Below are 9,045 nucleotides of genomic sequence, written 5' to 3'. Positions count from 1 at the left end.
GTCTGCTCAAAAGTGAAAATAATTGATACTGAAAGCCACCATGCTTAATGAATTGCATCTCAAAACGGGGCACTTCTGGGTGATGAAATTGCATTGAATTGCGTTGCAGAAGTCACCTGTGTTAAATCAATTATTAACTATGACCTCGATATAACGAACATATTGGTTGTTTCCCCTCAAATTCGTTATATCAAGGTTTTCGATGTAATGAACCCTCGATTTAACAAACAAATTTGGCCAGTCCCCAGTGACTTTGTTAAATCTACGTTCCACTGTACCAGCCCATTCTCTCTTAAACACAACACCAAAGGGGCCTCTGCCTATTTCGTCCTTAGTGGAGAATGAGATCTCTTCTCTTTCCACCACTGGAAGCGAGGACTCGTTTTTAGATGGGTTGGATGCGTCACTTTGTTCCCCATCCATTGCAGTTAAGAAAGAAATGTTTTTTTCATCTGAAAAAGTATGTGTGTAGACAGGCTCAGAAATATCCCTCTCCTCCCCATACTGAACTTCCACTGCGTACAGACTGGGCTCTCTGATTGCTATGCAAGACAGTTTATTTCCCTGTTTGTATGGTATTCTATTGCAGTACCACACATATAAGGCACTTATGGCCATGTGACAAGATGCCACTACTCCAAGGATTAGACAGTCACTATCATACTCCCACACTTCCGAAGGCGGATAAATAATAAGATGATCAGACTTTGCCTCTTCAACGTGATTGTTTACCTCAGGTGAAACCTTGCCAGGAGATGGGCTAAATGGTACTTCAGGTGGTTCATGCACGTTGAGGAAACATGTTTGGCTGTTTGAAATGTGAACCACTGTAAAGCCATGCTCCAAAGGATTAAATTCTTCCACGTCAATGTCTTGCAAATGAGGCTCCGAGACACATTTAATGTTGAAGCAATCTTTCCTTGAAAATGCAACTGATGTGAGAATAACTTCTGAGTAAGAAGATTCTGTATACATTTCATAATTAATCGTCAGGCGATGGGCATCTGTGCTTTCTGCAGTGCAAAGGGTACCTTCGTCTTCTTTCAAAGCCAAGCCAAACAATGGCGCTTGAGATTTCGTAACCATTTGGTCACATGACACGTTTTGGATTGGGATACTTGCCATCTGGAGATATTCAAATTCTCCTGTCAGTTTGCGTCTGCTGCATCCTATGAAAACGTTCTTTATTGGTGATCCTTTCTCATTGCCAAACAAGGAACTTGCGACTATTATGGGGCTAGGAGGATCTTTCCTTGTTGAACTTTCTATATCTCCTGTTGATTTTGACATGATGTAAATGGGAAATTTACTTGCAGACAATCCATGAGACTTAAAGTATTCTTGAAACGTGCATTCCTCTCCCATCATGTCTTTGAAAGCTGAGATGCTATTTTGAGTGAAGTTTCCCAGCTGAAGCCTTTTTTTGGATAAATCACCATACTTGGTCTTTTCACTTCCCTTCCTCTCACAAGGAAAAAGCTCATCAACTCCAAAGATGACACTTCAGCTGACTCTCGAAATATCATCCTCAGATACACTCCTTACTTGAAGAGAGTACCCTTCCTCTTGATTCAATCACTACCTTGAAATTGCATTGGAAACTTATAGAAACTATTCAGGTCTATCCTTCAGCACAGCATAAATTTAGTACCTTGTTTCAGAATAGTGGTGATTTTAATTGGGAAGTGATCTATCAAATTCCTCATATTGTCACGCTTGACACTAAACAAGAGTATATCAGTATAAATTACTAAATCGCATAATTTACACCAACAAATCCTTATGCAAAATGAAAACGATTGATTCACCCCTCTGCACTTTTTGTAAATTTCAGATGAATCTCTCAAGCATCTTTTTTGTAGGTGTGATTTCATTGTAGCATTTTGGATGTCTGTTGTTCTTTGGCTGAAATCCTTGCACATTGCTATTGATTCTCTAAACGACTGTGACATATTTTTTGGATTGACACAAAAAAGGTCTCATTGGTTGCTTTTAAATCATATCATCATTGCTGGAAAACTAGTTATCTACCACAGTTGTCTGAAGAATATTTTACCATCATTGCGTTGTCTCATGATAAAATTAGATCACATAGAATCCATTGAGCGATCTATAGCCATAAAGAACAACTGACTCAAAATGCATGAAGGAAAGTGGAAGCCTCTCACTAATTAGAGACACTTATTTGTATATTTTTTATTGTATATTTATTGTATAAACACTTTTTTCTGTATTGTTAGAAAACTTATGTAGTATTGTAAGCCTTGTAAACCTTATTTATTTAATTATTTCCGTTTCGGGTGTTAAGTATAAGTATTGTGAAGTAGTGTAGTATACAATATGGATGTAAAAGTAGTATGTAAAGTAATTAAGTAACTTACTATGTAGTGTAAAAAAAAAATACTTGGAGACATCTTGTTGAAAATATAGCTGGCTTTTGAGCAAATTTATCAAGAATCATGTTATACTAAAGGAGCTATCAACCGGGGCTATCAACTCTTCAACTTGATAAAAAGAATCTCCAGAAGCCTCATCATATTTTTAGATGTAATTGTGAACCAAGTAGAATCCCAGCACGAAGTCAAGGAAATCTGAGCAATGAGAGAGGAAAGGTTAGAGAATTTGTTTACGAATGTATCTGTTCAAGTACACCTATGTAAAACGCTCTGAGAAACTTCGTAAAGTACAATAAAGTAAAAAAAATCTTGAACTAAACAATATTCTCTCATTATTTTCCTGTAAGAGAGTTATGTGTCTTTACAAGAATGAAAACCATGTCGCGAATTATTGTACATGTAACCTGAAAGAAACTAATGTATGTAGACACCGGTAAAACAATTCTTGGCTTGCACTCTCACGTAATCCTGATGCAATAAAAAGTTATTCAAACCATTTAGTGGATAAAGTCAAGAAATTGTGATGTTTATAGGAGATTAATAAAGATGACACTTGTCTGAGTTTAAATCTGTGCGTTTTCCCAAACCTCAGATATTTGAGAGAGATGTATACCATAAATAAGTGCAATTTTTGTTTTTTTTTGCATCAATATTCTAATAACAAATAAAAACCCCTAAATGAGACCATTGCTGCTTCAAATTACCATCTGGGAAGTTAAAGGGGCACGAAACGAGAAGACCAGGCCCATTTAGGGGACCTGGGAACAAGCTGGAAACGTGTGTTTTTGGGGAAACTGACCTGTTCTACCACACCTAGCATTTTGTCTGTTTTACTGTTAAATACCAAGGAACATCCTTACAAACAAAAAAAAAAAAGTCTGCAAGGCAGTTTTTTCCTAATTAATGAAATGGTAAAAAGTCAAATGTAAAAAAAAAATTAGCTTACAGATTTTGACAATTTTACTTCTATAGGTCTGTTTTGGTCCTGTTTATGTTTCCTGAAATTTGTAGGATAGTTCGTACAACTACTTTTCGAGAAATTTAGCGCAGAAGGGGACTTTTTGCAACCTTGGACAAGAATAGCAATAGCAATACGCATGCACACATGTGTGTGCACACGCATGTTGTCATCAAACCAATTGAGAAATTCAGGTTATTGAATTGCACAAAAAAAGGTTTCAGACAGAAGACAAAGTGGCTTTTTGCTGAATTACCATTCATTATTTGACTACGGTACTCATTCCCTCTGGCATGGCTTTTACACAACTCACAATGCTCGCCTAAAGGATTCTATAAGTATGAGAATGCGAAAGTGACAAAAGGCAATGCTACGTTAGCGATTTTTAACAACACCGACCAATCAGTGAAACTCTACAACCATTTCTCGTTTCAAGGCAATGTCTTGAGGAAGTTGATTATTTTCTGCAATGTTATGCTGCACTTGGTTCCTCATGGCAATTTTCCTTTGGATGTCACGGGCAGATTTGCTAGCAAAGCAGTGACACCTCATGGTCCAGTTGACAAGTACAGTTTCCTCAAGTCAGAAAATTACAAACCAGAGTCTGCAAGTTTTTTAGCAAGACTTTTCTTAATGATTAGATTATCAGAGTCATCGTAGAGCCTGTTGTTGAAGGTAAGAAGTCTTTCGTGGGCTTTGTGATACATGTACTGGACATCTTCCTCGACTGTTGACAGAATCATTATGTTACTGTTGTTCACAATTTGTTCTGTTGTCAATTCGAGTTCTGACTGAAACAACACTTTGTTTAGAGCCATGACATCAGCTATGCCTTGATGTGAATTATCAAATTCGCTCTGGAACAGACATTTGTACATATCTCGCAGGTTTTCTATTGGAATTGTTCCATCTGTTTTACGGAGCAACTGGTTGTTTTCCGTCAGAAGATGCCTGATCAAGATTAAACTGTCTGCAAATAGCAAGGCAAGTTCTTTGAATTTAGGTTCCATTTCTCTTTACTTGGTCATGCTTTGTAAGAGCAATGGTGTGTACCTGTTTGATTGTGGCACTTGTGGGTTTCAGTAAGTTAGTGAAAGACTAAACATTCTGGAAGAGAAATAGTTCATAAAGTGAAACCATTTCTGTGGAGTGTATGTTCATTGCCAAACAATGCGATGTGCAACTTGTTGATATTACTTGCATGTACATTAATATCATGTTGAGGCAAGACATTTTGTGAATGAATCGCCAGTGCCATGCCGAAAAGCAGATAATTCAGTGAGTTTGGCCTTTTTACCACCACAATTAGTTTCTGTGTGGTAAATGACAAAGTTGTATTCAAAACCAGGGTCAAATGTCTGGTATCTTCTAGCTTTCCTAAAGCAAAACTGGGGTACTTGTTGTTCAAATTAATAGATTTCAGCTCTTTGAATGCTAGCAGCATTTATTACCTCCGGATCCAGGGATAAAGTTCTGCCTGACTTGTACACAGCTCCTTCTCATGATTCGAGTCTACCCTCCTTGCTTGAATGAATATTTCTAAGCTGCTTTTGCTTTTTCTTGAAGTCCTTGCTTTGTTTTCGAAGTTGGTCTTGCTTCCTTTCATAATCCATTTTTGAAACCTGACTTGTCATGGTGCACCCGGGGTTATAATATTTGCCGATTGCAAAACACTCAAAGATATTGTTTACCCAGATTTTTTTGTGCAACAGAACATGCCACTCTCTGGTCAGCACTCTCACTTCCCCCATAAAAACGTATTTTGGGGTTTTTGGAACCTGTAGTACTGTTTTGCCTTTCATTTCTTCGTGAAGATGCATTGTGTGCTAGTTTCTTGATGACATTTTCACTCCTATAAATTTCAAAAACTTCTTCCAGTGACCTTTTCAGGCTTCAACAACAGCAACAACAACAAAAACCTCTATTAACATGTCTGGGGTATTTAGCATTGCTGCTAATCGGGGACACGCAAGAAAAGAAATTATGAATGTAAAAATGAATAAGTATATATTAAAAAGTTAAAATATTAATAAGTAAATATGAAAGTCAGGTCAGGATAAACATAAGGGACAGTTTTCACAATTATCCCCAAGCAAAGATGCTATGTCTCTTCTTCTTATAGTTGATATGAAGGAATGTAAGGTATCACTGTTCTTTTCATCTCTTGAAAGTCTTGACCACAAGTATGGACCCATGTATCTTATAGAGTGTTTCCCATATCTTACAGTCCGAAATCTTAGTATCTTAAAATCATTTTCATTCCGAAGTTGGTATGTCGTTCTTCAAACATATTCTGTATGTAGATTGGTGTCAGTTTATGTTTAACTTTGTACATTAGTATTGCCAAATCTTGTAACCTTAGGTTGTATAGAGTCGTTAGTCCAGCTTTCGTAAGTAATTCATCATATGTAGCAGATTTGTCCTTGAAAACAATGCGAAGAACACGCTCTTGAATCCTTTCAAGTTTCCTTGTATCCGATTTTGTACAAAAGTTCCAGACCTGATGACAGTAAGTTAAAGTTGGTAAAATTGCATATTTATATAGATGAAGTTTAGTGTTTGTAGACAATAAATTCTTTAAATGCGACAAGACAAAGTTAAAGTTTCTCCTACAAAATCTTTACCAAAGGGTAAGTCCCTGTGTTTGTAGCTTGTTGGGTCTTGTTTGTACCCACACCAGGAGTGTTCATGATTCCCAAAGGCATGAGGAACAATTAACCTTATTGCATTGTGCAGACCATCGGTGTTCCCTGCATTCTGTGCTACACTATAGCTGAAACATTTTCCTGAGTAATCTATGACTTTGTTTGATAATACTGATTCACCATGGGCGAACGATGTTTCAGATTTCAATTTGTGCAAATAGTTAACTAACATTCGCTCAGTATGTACAGTATCAGACCATTTTTCCACATGATAAAAAACCTCTTCTCTTATTTTTGACAATGTTGAGCAATCATCATCACCAATAAACACAGCATACTTTGCAGAGCAGTTGCTCTGTACTGGTGCTCTCTTGAATAATTCAACTGCACTTAGGGGTTCCATTGATTTTGATGACGTTTCATGGTTAACTCTGCAATCATGGGGTTTAGGATTGCCTCGAGTTTGACTGGCAGACTGGCAGATTGGCATGCTCAGCAGAATTTGTTTCTTGTAGTAAAATCTAGTGCTTTCCCAGTTAATGAACCCATTACTGCACCATGACCTGTCAGTGAATTGTGTGCACGACCTTGTTTGGACCATCCCATGTGATATGATATAGACAAGGGTAAGAGACCATCACTATCTGCAGTGCCTCCATTTTCCTTCTCCAGTTCACATTCTTTATCAAACATCACATTGCATGTTCCCTTTGCCACCTCTTCTGCTATCTTCCCAACCTCGTGCTCTCTTGCCTTTTATGGTTTCCTAGTCATATTTGGTACATTGAGGGCTGTTAAGATTGAGTTGACATAAGAAAGACCAATACCATTGTCACGTGCAGCTAATGCTACTCTTGAGTATTGGGTCCCCTGGAACCTGCACGGTGTTGTGTGCTGGTTGAGATGTGGTTTGTCTGGGAACAGATACTGCACTGAACAAAAAAAGTGCTTGAAATACCAAACTTCTTTTCTGCCATAACATTGGACAAAGAAAGTGGTCCTGCAAAGAGGTACAAATCTTATTTTAAAATATTCATTGTCATTAGGCTATAAAGCATCAAAAAATTACAACTTAGTGTATGGTATCATCTGAACAGAGAAAATTTAAAAGTAACATTGCATCTTTTTGAAACAGCACAATTTATTTTGCTGAAATTTTCATTGATTATGAAATTGTTTCACAGGGCTGAATATTCGATTTCCATCTTTATTACTGTCAAATATAGTTTTCAGACATACCTGTATTCTCTTTTTTCATTTGATGTCTTGCATGAGATATTTAATTTTTTGTTCTTTACAAAAAAATTGTGATAAAAATTACTTTTCTTTCGCATCAAAACAAAAGGATATAATTTTTTTCACATAGCTTGTATTTTTGGTGATGAAGTAACTGAAAATCAAAGAAAAAACGTCACGTTTCCCTGTCACTGGTTGGTACTTGTGCGAAACAACAGAAAGCATATATGAGACCATTAATTCAAGTTTTTATAATTGCAACACTTTTTGGTTGTAATGAAGGCTTCACACATGTCCTTTTTTCAGCCTTAGTGGAGGAGTGGGCCATTAAATTATTAGTTTGTTCAGGTAAAGGAAATTTGGGGCGTTTCAAGGTTTTATTCATGTTTACTTTTGGCAAAATTTTTTCCTGAGGTGCTGTAAGTGTAATTACCATCACACACCACGATAGACACAAGGGAGAGACTGGCTGGGCAAACAAACAAATCTTTATTGATGTCGTTCCGCTAAGGAAAAGAGACCCACGGGTAGGGTGGGCTGGGTCTTTCTTAACGCTACTGACACGCGATTGCTGACAAGCTGACAAACCGCATGCTATATATTACAATGCGGATGACCGCTGACAGGGTTACCATAGTAATTACTGTATTTGATTCAAGTACCAAAACCCTCAATTACCATCACACACCACGATAGACACAAGGGAGAGACTGGCTGGGCAAACAAACAAATCTTTATTGATGTCGTTCCGCTAAGGAAAAGAGACCCCAAAGCCAGGAAAAGAAAGGTGGAGTTATTGTGTGTGTTGCAGTTTGGTGGTGATTGAATCGAGGATTTTGAACTTTTCGTCATTTGACATGGTTAGATACACTAAATAAGCATCGCTAAGCCAGTCGCCGTGCGACTTGATAAACTCGGTAGGAGCGCGATTATTGAAGGCGAACGAAGCACCCCCGCGACGAAAACTGTGGGACGAGTAACATGTTGGATCCAACCCTAAGCTGGAAACTGCTCTCTTAATGAAAGAGTTATAATGGTGTGCTAAAATCAGCTGGTACTGATTATTGATGTACACACCAAACAGGGGCGAAAATGGCACTGCAGGGACGCGCTGAAGATAAGCACTTAAGGCTGAAACGGGACATAGCGGGGACCCGGGTATGAGTGGAAGCGGGATTTCGAGAATACGCTGATTAAATTGTAGGGTCTTCGTGCGGGTGACCGAGAGGACAGCACCACGAGCAGAAAATTTAACACTAGAGCGCCTTAGAAAAAGGGGACTGTGATGAGAAAGATCGCCGAGCGTGCACGGATCCAAATTAGATATCTGTAAAAAGGAGAAAAAGGCAACGAGAAAAAGCGCAGCCATGCAGGTATGGAAAACATTGCCAGGGTCGAATTGGCGTGAGATTTGTAAAAGGATATCCACACTCATGGCGTGCTTGCGCGCGGTGAAATCGCCTAAAAGCCTTCTGACGGCCCGGTTTGCGAGACGTGTGTCGTAATCGCCTATAAAGGCGCAACTATGACCTAAAGACTTATTGATATGCGAGAGAATGCTGAGGTAATTCCTAACCGACGAAAAAGACTTGAGTGACTGAGAGAGAAATGCGAGGTAGGCCAGGTATGTGGCCTTTGTAACAGGGAAAAAGGGAAATTTAAAATGAGAACAAAATAACTGAAAAGCGCGGAGATAAGTTCGCATTGTCCTCTTGGTTGAGTCTTGGAAGGCGAGCGTCAGGAGCTGAGAATGATATGACTGTAGCGCCAAGCAGTCGTCTGCCGAGAGAAAAAGAAACGAGAAAATGGC

At 38.4% G+C, this 9,045-nt stretch overlaps 1 pseudogene; it reads right to left on the bottom strand.

Annotated features, from left to right (window-relative positions):
• Positions 1-249: 249 nt before the first annotated feature.
• LOC145488610 (uncharacterized) lies at positions 250-1,565 on the bottom strand (annotated as a pseudogene).
• Positions 1,566-9,045: the final 7,480 nt, after the last annotated feature.

Source organism: Orbicella franksi, chromosome 5 (genome assembly GCF_964199315.1).
Source record: "Orbicella franksi chromosome 5, jaOrbFran1.1, whole genome shotgun sequence".
Taxonomy (NCBI): Eukaryota; Metazoa; Cnidaria; class Anthozoa; order Scleractinia; family Merulinidae; genus Orbicella; species Orbicella franksi.
The sequence above is the reverse complement of the archived record's forward strand: the minus strand, read 5'-3'. Positions and strand labels throughout refer to the sequence as shown.